This window comes from Herpailurus yagouaroundi, unplaced genomic scaffold, assembly GCF_014898765.1.
Source record: "Herpailurus yagouaroundi ecotype Mexico unplaced genomic scaffold, PumYag 159, whole genome shotgun sequence".
Lineage (NCBI taxonomy): Eukaryota > Metazoa > Chordata > Mammalia > Carnivora > Felidae > Herpailurus > Herpailurus yagouaroundi.
Genome location: NW_024412400.1, coordinates 22,123,327 through 22,140,234, shown reverse-complemented (window position 1 = coordinate 22,140,234; position 16,908 = coordinate 22,123,327).

Sequence of the window (16,908 nt, the reverse complement as noted above, 5' to 3'; positions counted from 1 at the left end):
GAATTTCTTATTCCATGAGTCCTAGGGTTCAGCTTTTACTGATTGAACCCTAGATGCTATAGATACCTCTGCCATTACCACCACCAGCACCCTGTTCTCTCTGGATGGATGGATGGATGCAATCAATCACCAAGATCTGTCAGACCTCTCTCTTCAATATATTCCTCTACTCATCCACTTGTTTCCTTTCCTACTGTTCTAGGATACAAAAATATTTTGCCAGGATTACTTCACTGGCCTCTTAGGTGCTCTACCCATGTCCGTCTGGTTGCTTCTCAATGTATTCTCCTCAGAGCAGGCGATCCAACTGTCTAAGGCTTGTTACTGGCTTGCCCTGATTCCTGGGATAAACTTAATGTGTTTGACAATACTCTCCTTCCTTCCTTTGACCTCTGCTAATTTATCTAGCTTCCTTCTCATCATTGCCTCATCCCATGCCAATATGGGGTAGCGCCATTAAATCCTCGCCAGTTTGGTAGGACAGGGCATTTGATTATTTTAATCTGAATTTCTTATTATTCAACTACTTTTTAAAAAAATATTTTAATTAAAAAAAAAATTTTTTTTTTGAGGGAGAGAGAGAGAGAGAAGCAGGGGAGGGGCAGAGGATCTCAGGCGGACTCTGTGGTGACAGCAGAGAGCTTGATGCGGGGCTCAAACTCATGAACCACAAGATCATGATCTGAGCCAAAGTTAGATGCTTAACCTACTAAGCCACCCAGGTGCCCCTATTCAATTACTTTTTAATTCATACCATGCATGCCAGTACTACGTGTTCATTTCCATCAGTTGTGTCATCCCCCTGCCACCACAAGTGTGGAAAGGAGTGAGGTGTGTTCCTTAAGCAAGTAGCGAGTCTCCTATAGGCTCTTGCTCCCTGGGGTAGGGTCAGGCACCTTGCAGGGTGGCTGCGGTATTCCCATCTCACCTCCACATCAGGTCAGGCGGGGATTAGGGTACTTAAAGAAGTTAGCTGGTGACTTAATGTGAACTTCTTTCCAGAGAGGCTAAGATAGAGAAAACATTGTCCTAAAATACTTTTCAAGGAAGAAGATGGGTGTATTTCTACATAGGTTCTCAGCAGCTTGTTTTCTTCCAAAATCTATTTGTGGTCTGTTAATTTTATCTATTAAGTAATTATTTCATTTATGTTATTTTATTAACTTAAATATAAACATGTTGTATTTATATTTATTGATAGATTGGATACCCAATTAATGCATTCTCCTTTTTAATATATTCAAACCATACAGAAGTATATAGAGGAAAAGCAGAGGTCTACTTTGCTAAAGGTAACCATTGCCAAAAATCAGGTGTATGTTGTTCCAGACAGTTTCTATGTGTTTACATATATACATATAAATATAGACACAACCTATTTTCTTAATGTCTAGTTATTTATTTTGAGGAAGAGAGAGAGAGTGTGTGAGCAGGGCAGGGGCAGAGAGAGGGAGAGAGAGAATCCCAAGCAGCCTTTGCAAACTGTGAGATCATGACCTGAGCCAGGATCAAGGGTCTGATGCTTAACTGACTGAGCTACCAAGGCACCCCACAACCTATTTTTTTAAGTAAACTCTACCCCCAGTGTGGGGTAGACACAACCTATTTTTAAAAAAAATTTTAGGTCTATTTATTTACTTTTTTTAAAAAAACCAATTCTAAGTGGGACATGAACTAAGATTCTTTGTTTATTTTTATTATTATTTTTTTAATGTTTATTTCTTACTGAGAGACAGAAACAGCACATGAGTAGAGAAGGGGCAGAGAGAGAGGGAGACACAGAATCCGAAGCAGGTTCCAGGCTCCAAGGGGTCAGCAGAGAGCCCGACATGGGGCTTGAACTCACAAACTGAGATCATGACCTGAGCTGAAGTCAGATGCTCAACTGACTGAGCCACCCAGGCACCCCTCTATTTATTTACTTTTGAGAGAGAGAGACAGTGTGAACAGAAGAGGGACAAAGAGAGGGGGAGAGAGAGAGCACGAGAGAGAGAGAGAGGAGAAAGAGAGAGAGAATCCCAAGCAGGCTCTACACTATCAGTACAGAGCCTGATGTGGGGCCTGAACTCGTGGACTGTGAGATCATGACCTGAGCTGAAGCTGAGAGTCCGATGCTTAACCAAATGAGCCACCCAGGTGCCCCTACACAACCTATTTTTTAAGTTTAGCTTTAATTTACATATTATCAATGGCACAAATTCTAAATGTACAGCATGATGAATTTTTATATGGGAATACACTTGTAGGTTCCATTAAATCAAGTTTCCTGTATTTTTAGAAATAACTGGGTAACATAACCACAAAATTATTCTGTAAATGCTTTCTTTCACTACCTAGTATGGGATGGGGACTTTTCAAGTTGGTAGCTATCAACTTACCCTGTTTGTTTTGTGATTTCCTTTTTCTTTTTCTTTTTTTAAAGTGGGCTCCGTGCCCAGCATGGGACTTGAACTCATGACCCAGATATCAAGAGTCACATGCTCTACCAACTGAGCCAGTCAGGAGCCCCCACCAACTTGCCCTATTCTTTTTAACTGCTGTATTATGTTCTATGATAAATGTAAAAATGTAACATTATTTAACTATTACCTATAATAATGTAACTATTTTTGCTATAATGAGCAAAACTGCAATGAGTATGAGCACATTTACAGTCTTGCTGCACGTGTTGGTGCTTGTTGAATGTTCAAACCACAGAAAGTCTGACTAGGTGATTATTCTTCATAGTATTGCTATTTTATTTTACATACACGCTTAAAATGTTACTTTATGCCTATTTATTATTTTATTTTATTTTTTATATGTGTGCTTATTCATTCTTTTAAAAATGAATGAGGCAGCATTGTTTATAGTGCTTAAAAATAAGTGATTAGTTTGCTAAATGACCTGTCAATACAGTGGCATACTATAAAGCTTATACAAACAAACTAATTTATTTAGAAAAAGTCCAGTGAATATTGTCTGATTAAAAGGAGACTACATAGCAGCATAAGTAGGGTGAGCTCATTTTTGTAAAATTGTACAGATGCATAAAGAAATAGCTAGAAAGATGTTTACCAAACTGATATTAGTGTTATCTTTGGAAGAGATTTTTACTTTTTTATTTTTGTCAATTTATATAGATTTTTATTTATTTTTATTATTTTTTATTTTTATTTTTTAGTGTTTATTTTTTGAGAGAGAGAGAGCGAGGGAAGGGCACAGAGAGAGGGAGACACAGAATCCAAAGCAGGCTCCAAGCTCTGAACTGTCAGCACAGAGCCCGACGTGGGACTCGAACCCACAAGCCATGAGATCATGACCTGAGCCAAAGTTGGCCACTTAATCAACTTAGCCACCCAGGCACCCCATGATTTTATATAAATTTTTAAATGAACATATATCATTTTCCCTAAATAATTATGGTACTTTCAAATAAATAAATCTTCCCTTTTTATATTTTTACGTAAAAACTTCATACATTTTTATTTAAAAAAATCATACTTAAACAATAAACAAACAAACAAGTAAATAAATTTGGGGCTCCTGGCTGACTTAGTTGGTAGAATATATGACTCTTGATCTCAAAGTTGTGAGTTGAAGCCCCACATTGGGTGTAGAGATAACTTAAAAATAAAATCTTTTTAAAAATCTATTTAAAAGAAAAGCAATTATAAAGCTTGAACTTGCTTCTTATTACAGTGTAAAACGTAAGCTAGTAAGTAGATTCTCAAGTCAAAGTGTTCTTTTCTTTCTTCCTTGATCCATCAACCAAAGAGAGACTCCCTGGACAGCATGAATCCTTTCAGTATGGGTCAGAAAACAAGTTGGTTGCATGTTATATATTCTCGTATTATAGATCTACTGTTCTATACTTGGCTTTTTCACTTAGCAGTAATATTGTTGACCCTGTTCCTTATCAGTTCATATACATCTACCTTATTCTTTTTTAATAGCTACATAATATTCTATTCTATGATTGTACAAAAAGTGATTTAATGTTTTCTGTATTGATAAACACTGAGTCTGGTAATAACACTTGCCTTTGCAAACAATGCTGCACCAAAAAAATCCTGGACATATACTCATTTGGTAAATTCCAGGTAGTAGCATTCCTCTATTAGTGACTAAGTACATTTTGAATTTTCCAAATTTATGTAACAACCCTTTATTGAAGATATACTATGTGTCAGGCACTGTTTTTAGCCTGGGGATACCATATGAGGAAAACAAATTTCTTCCTACAAGGAACATATATTCCAAATATTGCCAAATAGCCATCTACACATTTTACACCAATTTGTACCATTTTTCTGAGTTTTATTTCCTCTATTCTGATTAATAATGGGCACAAAAGAGAAAAATGGGAGTTTTTTTTAACGTATTTGTTTGTTTGTTTGTTTGTTTGTTTGTTTGTTTTTAGAGAGATAGAGACAGCACAAGCAGGGGAAAGGTAAAGAGAGAGGGAGACTGAGAATCCCAAACAGGTCGTGCACTGTCAGCACAGAGCCGGACGCAGGGCTTGAACTCACGAACAACAAGATCATGAGCTGAGCTGAAATCAAGAGTCGGTGGCTTAACCAATGAGCCACCCAAGCGCCCCCCAACATGGGAGCTTACTAATATTTCTTTTCATTTGAAATTAAGAGAAAGGTTGATGTTTTTATACATATTTGTAGGGCCCTAAACTTTCTTTTCCTCTGAAACTAATGATTCAGATACTTTCTCCCCTCTTGCGTTATTAATATTTTTCTCACTGATTAAAAATCAATCTTCTGTAATAGTAAACTTTTAATATATGCATTACTTTTCTATGTGGTTTAAATTTTTCTTAGTAAACATGCATAACTTTTCTGAAAACAACAAAACTACTTTTAAACACATAAGTAGCCAACACAAGATAGAAGAACAAAGCTGGAGGACTGACCCTACCCAACATCAAGACTTACTCTAAAGCTACACTAATCAAGGCCGCGTGGTATTGGTGAAAGAATAGACAAAGAGATCGACGAACAGAATGGGGAGCCCAGAAATAAACCTGCACAAAATAGCCAACTGATCTTTAACGAGGGAGCAAAGGCAATTCAATGGAGAAAGGGTAATCTTTTCAACAAATGGTGCTGGAACATCTGGACATCCTCAAACACAAAACTAAACAAAAAAAATTGACACACAGATCTAACACTTTACACGAAATGAACTCAAAGTGGTTCAGACACCTCAATTTAAAGCAGAAAGGTATAAAATCCCAAAAAATAACATAGGAGAAAATCTAAACGTTGGGTTTGGCGATGACTTTTTAGATATGAAAACCTCAATCCATGCAAGAAAAATTGATAAGTTGAACGTCACTGAAATTAACAAGTGATCTGCAAAATACACTACCAGAATGGAAAGACAAACCACAGTTTGGGAGAAAATACTTGTAAAACACACATTTGACAAATGACTGGTATTCAAAATATGCAAAGAACACTTGAAACTCCACAATAAAAAATGAAAGAACTGGATTTAAAAATGGGCATAAGATCTGAACGGACCCTTCACCAAAGAAAATACACAAATGGCAAATAAGCATAGGAAATGGTGTTTGATACCTGTGTGTCATTAGAGAATTACAAATGGAAACAATGAGCTGTCAGTACACACCTATTAGAATGGCTGAAGTCCAAACACTGATAGACCTCTCTTCTATCAGAGAGAGAGAGAGGGAGAGCGAGAGGGAGAGCAAGCGAGAGAGGGGAGATGGTGTAGAGTAGCAGGAACTCTCATGTCTTGCTGGTGGGAATTTAAAACAGTACAGTCACTTTGGAAGACAGTTTTGCAGTTTCTTATAAAACTAAAAATATATTTACTGTACGATCTAGCAGTTACACTCCTAGGTGTTTACTCAAATGAGTTGAAAGTTTACATACACAAAAACAAAAAACAAAAAACCTGCACATGAATGCTTCCAGCAGCCTTCATAATTGCCAAAACTTGAAAGCCACCAAGATGTCCTTCAGTGGGTGAATGGATAAATAAACTGTGGTACATCCACACAGTGGAATAGTATTCAGTGATGGAGAGAAATGATCTATCAGGTGAAGAAAAGACCTAGACAAATCCCCAGAGCACATGACTAAGTGAAAGAAGCAGATGTGAAAAGGCTACCTATCCTATGACTCTAGCTACATGACATTCTAGAAAAGGCAAAACGATGGAGATAATAAAAGGATCAAGGAGCTGGGAGGAGAGAGGGATGAATGGATGGAGCACAAGAGATTTTTAGAGCAGTAAAACTATTCCGAGTGATATTGTAATGGTGGATACAAGTTATTATACATTTGTCAAAACTTATAGAGCGTACAATGCAAAGAATGAATTTTAATGTAAACAATGGGTTTCGTTCATAATAATGTATCAATATTGGCTCACCAATTATAACAGATGTATCACCCTAATGCAAGATGTTAACAATATGGAGGGAAGGAAGTGAGGTGCATATGGGAAATCTACTTTCTGCTCAGGTTTTCTGTAATCCCCCAAATGCTCAAAAATAAGTTAACTAATAAAATAATATGTGGGGGGTTGGGGCGCCTGGGTGGCGCAGTCGGTTAAGCGTCCGACTTCAGCCAGGTCACGATCTTGCGGTCCGTGGGTTCGAGCCCCGCATCAGCCTCTGGGCTGATGGCTCAGAGCCTGGAGCCTGTTTCTGATTCTGTGTCTCCCTCTCTCTCTGCCCCTCCCCCATTCATGCTCTGTCTCTCTCTGTCCCAAAAATAAATAAACGTTGAAAAAAAATTTAAAAAAAAATAATATGTGGGTGGAAGTACAAACACTCTAGCAAAATATCTTTCTGCAAATATAGCCCATAATTTTATTTTCTGAACTCATGTCTAAAACAGACAAACAGTAGAGATTATAGGAAAATAGAAGATAGATTATGTTGGGAAGTCTGACCACACGGGAGTTGAATCCCTTTATTATAAGACGGCTGTAGCGATTATTCATTTTATCTACTGAACACCTACAGGAATAGGCACTAGATCTGCATAAAGGCCAACGGCAGGTGTCTGTGCTTAAGGAGTTCAGTGTAATGAGGGTAGACACACAGATGCAGTAATGGATAACAGCAACGTCAGTGAGAGAACTATTTCTGTTCTTTTTTTTTTTTAAGTTTATTTTTGAGAGAGAGGGGAGGAAGGGTCAATGGGGGAGGGACAGAGAGACAGGGAGAGAGAGAAAAGAGGAGAGGATCAGAGAAAGAGGGAGAGAGAGAAACCCAAGTAGGCTCCGCACCGTCAATGTGCAGCCTGACACGGAGTTCAAACTCATGAACTGTGAGAACATGAGCTGAGCTGAAATCAAGACCCAGATGTTTACCCAACTGAGCCACCCAGGCACCCCAGCACAGGGACTATTTCTAAGTATTTCATCCACATTTTCTTACATGCATACAATGCTGCAAACATACACTATTAACCTATTTTACAAACAAAAACCCCAAGCTCTGGAAGGTGAGTTAACTTGCTTGAGGTAAGTGACAGAGTTGACAATCAAGTTCGAGTGTTGACCAGCAAAATGGGTGACGTTTCTATCATGCCAGGGGCAGAGGTAAAGTCAGTTCATTTTGGAAGAAGAAGACATTCAGTGATTCACGTTGCTTAAGGAGTTGGATTCCGGTTTGAAACTTCTGAAGTTCAAATACATTCACAAGTCTTTTGTCTCATATTCACTCTTCCTTTCTTGCCTTCTTCCCACTGGAGTGATTTCTTTGGTTTGTCATTCTCCCAACTGAAGGTCAAACGACTCCATGTGGCTCAACAGAAAGATGGCCAGACTAGAAAATACTGAAAGCCAAGCTCTCTAGGGGCCGGCCTTTGTTCGGCTTAACCCTGTCAAATTCGTTTCCTAGATGTTCCACAACCATGATTGTAAAAGTTGAGGCAGCAGGCACCAGCCTGTGTGGAAGAGAGCTATATTTAGTGGTCCTTGAGGAGCTGTCTCTTTGGATATCACAGACATTCTGGGACAGCTTGTTACAGTTGAGGGCTTCTGGGCCTGTGGCAGAGAAAATGGAGTGGGTGGTTTGCTGAAGTTTTTATAAATACCCCAGTATTTATTTAATGGTAGAAACACACAGAGAGAACACACAGAGCATTAGAGGAAAGAACACAGCTTAGCTCCATTCATCCTCTGGGCCCCGGACCAAGCACTTCCAGTCTGTTCTGAGGATTTGCTTCTAGAGCGAGCTGCAGCCCTGTATCTGGGGAAGTCACCTGCCTGGCTGCTGCAGAAGGAAGGAAGGAAGGAAGGAAGGAACAGGGAACAATGAAGCCCTTGTTAAGAGCCAAGTTTTTTGTTGCTGTTTGGTTTTGGTTTTTAAGTTTATTTTCCAATCATGTCACTCCTCTGCTTAAAATCTTTTAGTAGCTGGTCACTGCTTCTAGGATAAAGGTCAAAAGCCCTGATACAGCAGATGAGGCTCTTTAGAGCCTGATTTTCAGCCTCACCTCTCGCTCTCCACTTACCTTTTCTTTAAAGTTCCTCAAATGTGTCCATGCTCTGCCCACCTCAGGCCTGTACATGCTATTCCCTCAAGCTGGAATGCTTTTCCCTCTGCTGTCACTAATTTAGCTCATTCTTCATTTCTCAGCTGAAACATCACTTCTACGAGCTGAACTTTAGAATGATCAGAAAGGTGTTTCCAGAGACCTCGCATGAATCCTGCTCCTTGCAAACACCTTCCCAACTCCTTATGCTTTTCCTTTCTTCAAGTTTCTAACGATGTCTCTGTGTGATCATTTAATTCATGTCTCTCTCTCCATTTCTGTCTTGCTTACCATTTTAGCCCCAGAGCCAAAGCATAGACGTTTAGTAGATAGGTCTGCCATGCAAGAAGAGTTCCATAAATATTTGTTAAAGAAATGAACAAATGAAATAAGTGTTTGAGCACTTAAATATTCAATTTTTGATAAAGGGAGTAAAAAAAGATCCTGGATATTTTCTCTCTTTCTTAGTTGTGCCTTCGTCTATAGATACGTTCCCCAGAAGCTGGCCAAGAGTAGGACTAAGAGAAAGGAGAATATAATATCAGAAGCTCTTAGACTCTGCTGCTGGGAACCTGGTCACCAAACAGTCTGACCCTGTGCTGGCCAATATGGTAGCCACTAGCCATGTGTGCTGTTTAACTTTTTTTTTTTTTTTAATTTATGTATTTATTTTGAGAAAGAGCACAGACGTGAGGGAGGGGTGGAGAGAGAGAGAGAGAGAGAGAGAGAGAATCCCAAGTAGGCCCTGTGCTATTAGAGCAGGTTTATGGGGCTTGATCCCACAAACCATGAGATCATGACCTGAGCCAAAATCAAAAGTCAGACACTTACCTGACTGAGCCACCCAGGCCCACCCATGGTGCTGTTTAAATTTAAACTAGTTAAGGGGCACCTGGCTGGCTCAGTCAGTAGAACATGGGATGCCTAATCTTGGGGTCAATGTTCAAGCCCCACATTGGGTGTCGAGCCTACTTAAGATAAAAGAAATAAACTAGTTAAAATGAAATAAAATTAAAATTTCATCAATCAAATGAAAACTTCATCAGTCTCACCAGCCATGTTTCATATGTCAACAGTCACACATGGTCAATAGCTACCATATTGGACTGTGCGGGGGTAGCACATTTTCATTACCACAGAAAGTTCTACTGAATAGTGCTGCCCTAGAATGAAAAATACCTCTTGTGCACAGAACACAGGATTCTCAACAGGCTGACAGAAGAAAGCCTACTTTCTTTCTGCTTTCAGATCAGGAGGTGGGGGACAAGGCCTGCAGCCATTACAGTTACTATGTCTATTACACGTAATTTCTAGGTGCTGCAGCAGAAGGTCCTTCATCTATAAGCAGGACTCCTAAGTGCTCCCCATGAGAGTTGTTATAAAGATAAAGTTAGTTATAACACTTGTTTAGGCCTTTAGTTCTCCATAAATGGCAGCCACACTTGTTACTGGCTGAAAGTTACCTGTTAAGAGCCGGAGAGACTCGGGTACAAATTATTTAGCTTCTCTGAGGCTCAAGTTCCTCATCCCTACAATGGGGATAATTAATAACTTGAACATCCTGGTGAGGATGAGAACATCCAGGTAAGGATAAGTAAAAAGCCCTTCACACAGCGCCTAGGATATAGTAAGTACCCCCAAACGGTTAGCTATTCTTATTTTATTATTCAATGCTACAAATTTTAGTTTCTCGAATTGCCTCAGAAATTGGATTCCAGCTGTTAAAATCATCCCAGGTGTGTGTCTGAAGATATGCTGATGTGGCCAGTAGTGCGAACTTTCTGAAACTTCCATTTGGTTTTGCCAAGGGCTGGCAGCCTAACCCTTAAGTCAAACTGCTGGCAAGAGGGGTGCCTGGGTGGCTCAGTCAGTTGAGCGTCTGACTTCGGCTCAGGTCATGATCTCGAGGTTCGTGAGTTTGAGCCCCATGTCGGGCTCTGGCTGACTGCTCAGAGCCTGGAGCCTGCTTCTGATTCCGTGTCTGCCCCTCCCCTGCTCACGCTCTGTCTCTCTCTCTCTCTCTGTCAAAAATAAATAAATATTTAAAAAAAAATTTGTTTTTAAAGAACCAGTTACATTCCCTTGAACCACACCCACATTTCTGAGATGTCCCCGACTTCTCATTAGGCCAAGATGTGCCTGACATAGGCTATATGTCAGAATTCTACTAAAAAGTATTGCTCTTCGTAAATGATTGAATTTTATCTAATTTTTCTGTTTGGGCCACAGCTAGATTCCAATGTGTCGCCTGTCAATTCTGCTGTCTCTCAAATTCTAGACCTATTTCCATGAAGCAACTGAATTCCTAACAGGATATGTATGTTTGTATTTGGAGGATAGAGGGGGGAAAAAGAGAAAGCGAAATGATTTTTAATCTGATGTCAAGTTAAAAGCAAGAGAAGGAAGATGGGTGGCAAGAGGGAACCCCTAATGTTTACTGAATACTCACCATTTGCCAGAAAAAGTTATTTTTATTTTTTATGGACTTTCTTTTTTTCTTTGTCTTTTTTTTCATTTAATTTTTAATTCAAAGTAATACATGTACATAAGTCAAAATGTAGTTGTAATTAAAGTGCACAAATTTGGGGGTGCCTGGGTGGCTCAGTTGGTTGAGCAGCCAACTTTGGCTCAGGTCATGATCTCACGGTTCGTGAGTTTGAACCCCACATCAGGCTCGCTGCTGTTGGCTCAGACCCCCCTTCAGATCCTCTATCCCCCTCCTCTCTGCCCTTCCCCAGCCCCCCCTCAAAAATAAGTAAACATTAAAAAAAATTAAAGTGTACAAATTTTGAATGTATTTTCTCTCAAAAATGTGAATGACAATACACGTAAAAAAGTGTTTTTAGAGGCGCCTGGGTGGCGCAGTCGGTTAAGCGTCCGACTTCAGCCAGGTCACGATCTCGCGGTCCGTGAGTTCGAGCCCCGCGTCAGGCTCTGGGCTGATGACTCAGAGCCTGGAGCCTGTTTCCGATTCTGTGTCTCCCTCTCTCTCTGCCCCTCCCCCGTTCATGCTCTGTCTCTCTCTGTCCCAAAAATAAATAAAAACGTGGAAAAAAAAATTAAAAAAAAATGTTTTTAAATTATTTTTCACTTAAAAAAATGCTATCTTCTAAAATATTCAAAATGACCTACCAAAGCTAAAAGGCAAGATGAAGTTATAATCGCTATCAAATTTCTAGTCAAAGGTATGAAAATAAGCTACAGGTTTTATTGGCTTTTTAGAAAGTTCAGCGAAGTCTTAAATAATGTTATAAAACTGTTCACAATGTACGCATCGAATGTTCACCTATTTGCCAAAGAAAAAACTTGCCACGCTTCCCATACGTAATGTTTACCCCGTACCCATATGAGGGTAAAAATTTGTGTAACATTACCAAATGTTCCTCAGACACCGCAGCGTGAGGGAACACCGTGCTAAGTGATGAGGATCTTCAGAAGCATGAACTGGAGGACAAAGGGAAGGAAGACAAGGGCCGCTTGGCACTCTGGGAAACAATACTTTGTATGCAAGAGCCTTTTGCATTCACACTAAGAAGGCGGCTTTGACAAGTTAATTTGTCTTTCCTCTTACCTAAGCATTTCTGCCACTCAGATCCTACTTGCATTTCTACACTGTGTCTCTCTCACACAGAAGATTTCTCAGTATTGTGACGCAGGTGCCTTCTGCTTGAGGATCTGGGACAAGAAAGGCAGGGAAGTGAGTCTCCTTAGGGTTTGAGATGGTTAGGTTAGATGAAAGGATGAATGTCTAGGTTTATAGGGTGGCCCGGTCTAAGGGCTCAGAGCAAGTGACCAGAGACAGAGAGTCCCCTCCCCCACTCTGCTTTTGCGTGTTTATGACAGGAGAGACTCTACATACTATGGGTCCCAGAGCAGGGACTCCTCTTGCCTGAGGCTAAGGGTGACAGTGGCTGCTTTAAAAACTAATTAGAGAGCATGCTATCTTTAATGGGATACCAAACTGTTCCTCAAAACACTACAGTGAACTTTCAGTGAAGATGGACCTATAAGGTCATGCTGTCAGGAACTCCTGCTCCAGACATTTCACAATGGTGGTTTAAAAATGGCACACAAAGAGAAAATGTTAATAAGCTGCTGGTCACTCCTTCACACTTGACTCGGCAATTGGTTGAGAGGCAACAGGACTTACATGTGAAAAGTAATGATAAAACTCAACGAACACACAGGAGAATATCTTCACGAACTGGGTCAGGCAAAGGGTTTTTAAATGGAAGACAAAAGCACTAAATACAGCAGAGAATATTAATAAGCCAGACCAAGAAGGAAGAGTATCTGTTCATCAAAGGATACTATTAAGAGAGTGAAAGGACCAGTCTCAGACTAAGAGAAGATGTTTGCAACATATAGATCCATTGAAGGAGTCAAATCCAAAATATACGTTAAAAATCTACCAAATCAATAATAAAAAAAAACAAAAAACAAAAAGGGGCGCCTGGGTGGCTCAGTCGGTTAAGCGGCGGACTTCGGCTCGGGTCACGATCTCACGGTCCGTGAGTTCGAGCCCCGCGTCGGGCTCTGTGCTGATGGCTCAGAGCCTGGAGCCTGTTTCAGATTCTGCATCTCCCTCTCTCTGACCCTCCCCTGTTCATGCTTTGTCTCTCGCTGTCTCAAAAATAAATAAACGTTAAAAAAAAAATTAAAAAAAAAAAAGACAAACTAATTTTAAACTGGGTAAAAGACTTGAAAGGGTATTTATTTCACAAAAGAAGGAATCTGAAATGCCCATAAGCAAATGAAAACATGCTCAACATTATTCTGCATGTTGGAAATGCTAATTAAAACCACAAAGAGCACTCTATCACCACCAACATGGTGAAAACAAGAGACTGATGATACCACAGTTTGATGAGCATGTGCAGCACTGTCGTTTTCATATAATTCAGATAGCAGTATAAACCGGTACATCCACTTTGGAAAATTGACAGTGCTGGTCAAAGCTCAATGTACACTTGCCCTATGATCCAGCCACCATACCCCTAGCTATGGGAGAAATGAGTGTATATGAGTACAAAAAAAGTATTATAAGAATATTCATACTGGGGTGCCTAGGTGGCTTAGTCTGTTAAGCGCCCAAGTCTTGATTTCAGCTCAGGTCATGATCCTACAATTGTGAGATCGAGCCCCGTGTTGGGCTCTGCACTGAGTATGGAGCCTGCTTGGGATTCTCTCTCTTCCTCTCTCTCTCTTTCTGCCCTTCTCTCTCTCTGTCTCTCAAAAATAAATAAATAAAAATAAAATAAATAAAAAGAGAATATTCATAGCACCTTTATTCATAGTAGTAAGGAACTGGAAATGTTCATCAATAGGAGAATGGATAAGCTGTGGTGTAATCATATAATGGAACATCACACAAGAGTAAAAAGAAGTGACATATGGCTACATGGAACAGCATGATGGATGTCATAAATATAACTGTATTCAAAAAGGAGACTTACAACAAGAGTTCATGATGTATGATTATGGTTCTATGAAGTTCAAGAATAGGCAAGACTAATCTAGAATGATAAAGCCAGAATAATGATTGCCTTAGGGTACTAACTAGAAAGGGGCAAAAGGGAGACTTCTTGGGTATTGGGAATGTCCTATAACTTAATCTGGATCATGAGTGGCCAAGTATATGCACATATAAAAATTCATTGAGTGGGACCATTACAATTAGTACCCTTAACCTAATAGATATATATCTTTAAAAAAAAAAAGTCTACTAAAAAAATAGAATAAGTATCCCAGAACAATATCTCAGCATCTGTTTTCACCAACTGAAAGAAGTCTGAAGAGGATTTTGCTTTTACAAAAGAAGCTCATTACCATACTAATGTAGGTCTTTCATAAAAGTTAAGTGGCAGAACATGAACTTTCCAGAAGTGGGGGAAACCTGTCTTCAGAATGTTACAGAAAATCTAGATTCTTTGAAAGTTTGATTTTTAAAAATGTTTATTCCCTGCTTAGGCTCTGTCTCTATCTCAAAAATAAATAAACATTAAACACACACACACACACACACACACACACACACACACACACACACAAAGACAAAATACGGGCGCCTGGCTGGCTCAGTCGGTTAAGCGTCTGACTTCAGCTGAGGTCATGATCTTCCGGTTTGTGGATCTCCCGGTTTGTGAGTTCGAGCCAAGTCGAATTCTGTGCTGACAGCTCAGAGCCTAGAGCCTGCTTCAGATTCTGTGTCTTCCTCTCTCTCTGCCCCTCCCCTGCTCGCACTCTGTCTCTCTGTCTCTCTCTCTCAAAAATAAATCGAGAGAGAGAACATGAGTTGGGGGAGACAAAGAGAGGTGGAGAGAGAGAATCCCAAGCAGACTCTGAGTTGCCAGTGCAGAGCCAGATGTGGGGCTTGATCCCACCCACTGGAGATTATGACCTGAGCTGAAACCAAGAGTCAGATGCTCAACCAACTGGGCCACCCGAGTTCCCGAAGTTTGATTTTAAGTAGGCTCTACACCTAACATGGGGCTTGAACTCACAACACTGAGATCAAGAGTTATAGCTCTAATGACTGAGCCAGTCATATACCCTGAAAATTTGATTTTTAAATATAATATTCAAGTTATTCAAAGAGATACTCACATATTGCCTTAGACAAGTAGCCATTTAGCCTGAATTCAGAAGAAAGAAGTCTTCATTTCTTTTGCTTACTTTGTACCTTTATTGCAAATGGTAGGTAGGCTGGTAAATAAACGTGTCAGTATTTAAAACAAAACAATGGGGAAAAAAACCTTTTTTGACAAGGGCAATGCTCAGCCAAATACATTTGGGACTACTCATATTTAATGTGGGAAATTCTTATTAGGAACAACTAAAAATACAAATGAATAAAATAGCACTAATGACAGATTATGGAGTTGAGATTGTATTTGGGGCATGGCTAAGACACATTGTAGAAAAGATGATTCAATTGCATAAATGCTTGAAAACTAGGGAAAAATAATTTATGTCTCCATCCCTTAGGATTCATTTTATAATTATTTTTCAATAATGTTTCCTTAGAAGGAAAACTTTTATTTTGGAGGTTATTAAAATAAATGTGCAGTAATCACAGTCACTTTCTCCGGTGGGAATTTGGCCCAAAGAGCTCCATGGAAAGGCATCTACCTCACATGCCTTTATTTTATGGTCACGTCAAGCCGCTATCTCTAAAAACAGGTGGCCGTGTCAGAAAGGATGCCAGCCATTGACTACACACAGGGCTAAACCTCCTTCTCATAATACTGACCCAGACTCTGCCCTTGGAGTCTGGGCCCTCAGTGGGGACAGTTTCAGTCTATCTGTGGTTTCAGGCTTGCCGGTGCTTTGCAGATGCTGTATTGGCTTGATAGGAAGGAATATGGCAAAAGTGAAGGCTCCATGGAAGGAAAGAGCTTCCTGAGTTTGGCTGGAGTATACGATATATCGGGGAGAAGGGCTAGGAGAGATTGCACTTGCTGAATGGATTATGGAGTTGAGATTGTGTTTTAAACGTTATGAGAAGCCATTAAAAGGTTTCACGCAGGGAATTATGGGATCAGGGTTGCACTTACAGTTTTCTTTTTTTTTCAACGTTTATTTATTTTTGGGACAGAGAGAGACAGAGCATGAACGGGGGAGAGGCAGAGAGAGAGGGAGACACAGAATCGGAAACAGGCTCCAGGCTCTGAGCCATCAGCCCAGAGCCCAACGCGGGGCTCGAACTCACGGACCGTGAGATCGTGACCTGGCTGAAGTCGGACGCTTAACCGACTGCGCCACCCAGGCACCCCTGCACTTACAGTTTTCAATGGTAGAGGGAATTGGTAGAGGAAGGGCAAAAGCAGAGACAAGTTAGGAAGCTGTTAGTAGTAGTCTGGGTGAGAGAGGAGAGCTGTGGAGATAAATATGAACAGATGGAATATAGAGTTTAAAGGTAGAGATGATGGGGCACGTGGGGGCGCAGTCGGTTTAAGAGCCCAACTTGGGCTCAGGTCATGATCTTGCGGTTCATGAGTTCATGGGTTCATGGGTTCATGGGTTTGAGCCCTGTGTAGGGCCCTGTGCTGACAGCTCAGAGCCTGGAGCCTGCCTCAGATTCTCTGCTTCAGATTCTGTGTCTTCCTCTCTCGCTCTGCCCCTCCCCCACTTGTGTGCACGCTCTCTGTCTCTCTCTCTCTCTCAAAAATAAGTAAATGTTAAAAAAAAAAATAAGGTAGAAATGACTACTAGTACTTACTAAGAAATTTGAGTGAGGACCTGGGGATATAAATGAGAAAATGAGAAAAATTAGTTTTATTCTTAAGGATGCCCAGTGAAAGACAAGTATATATGAGTTTGCTATGTATCTTTCTGCTGTTTTTGCATTTTTAAAAAAATTTTTTTAACGTTTATTTATTTTTGAGACAGAGAG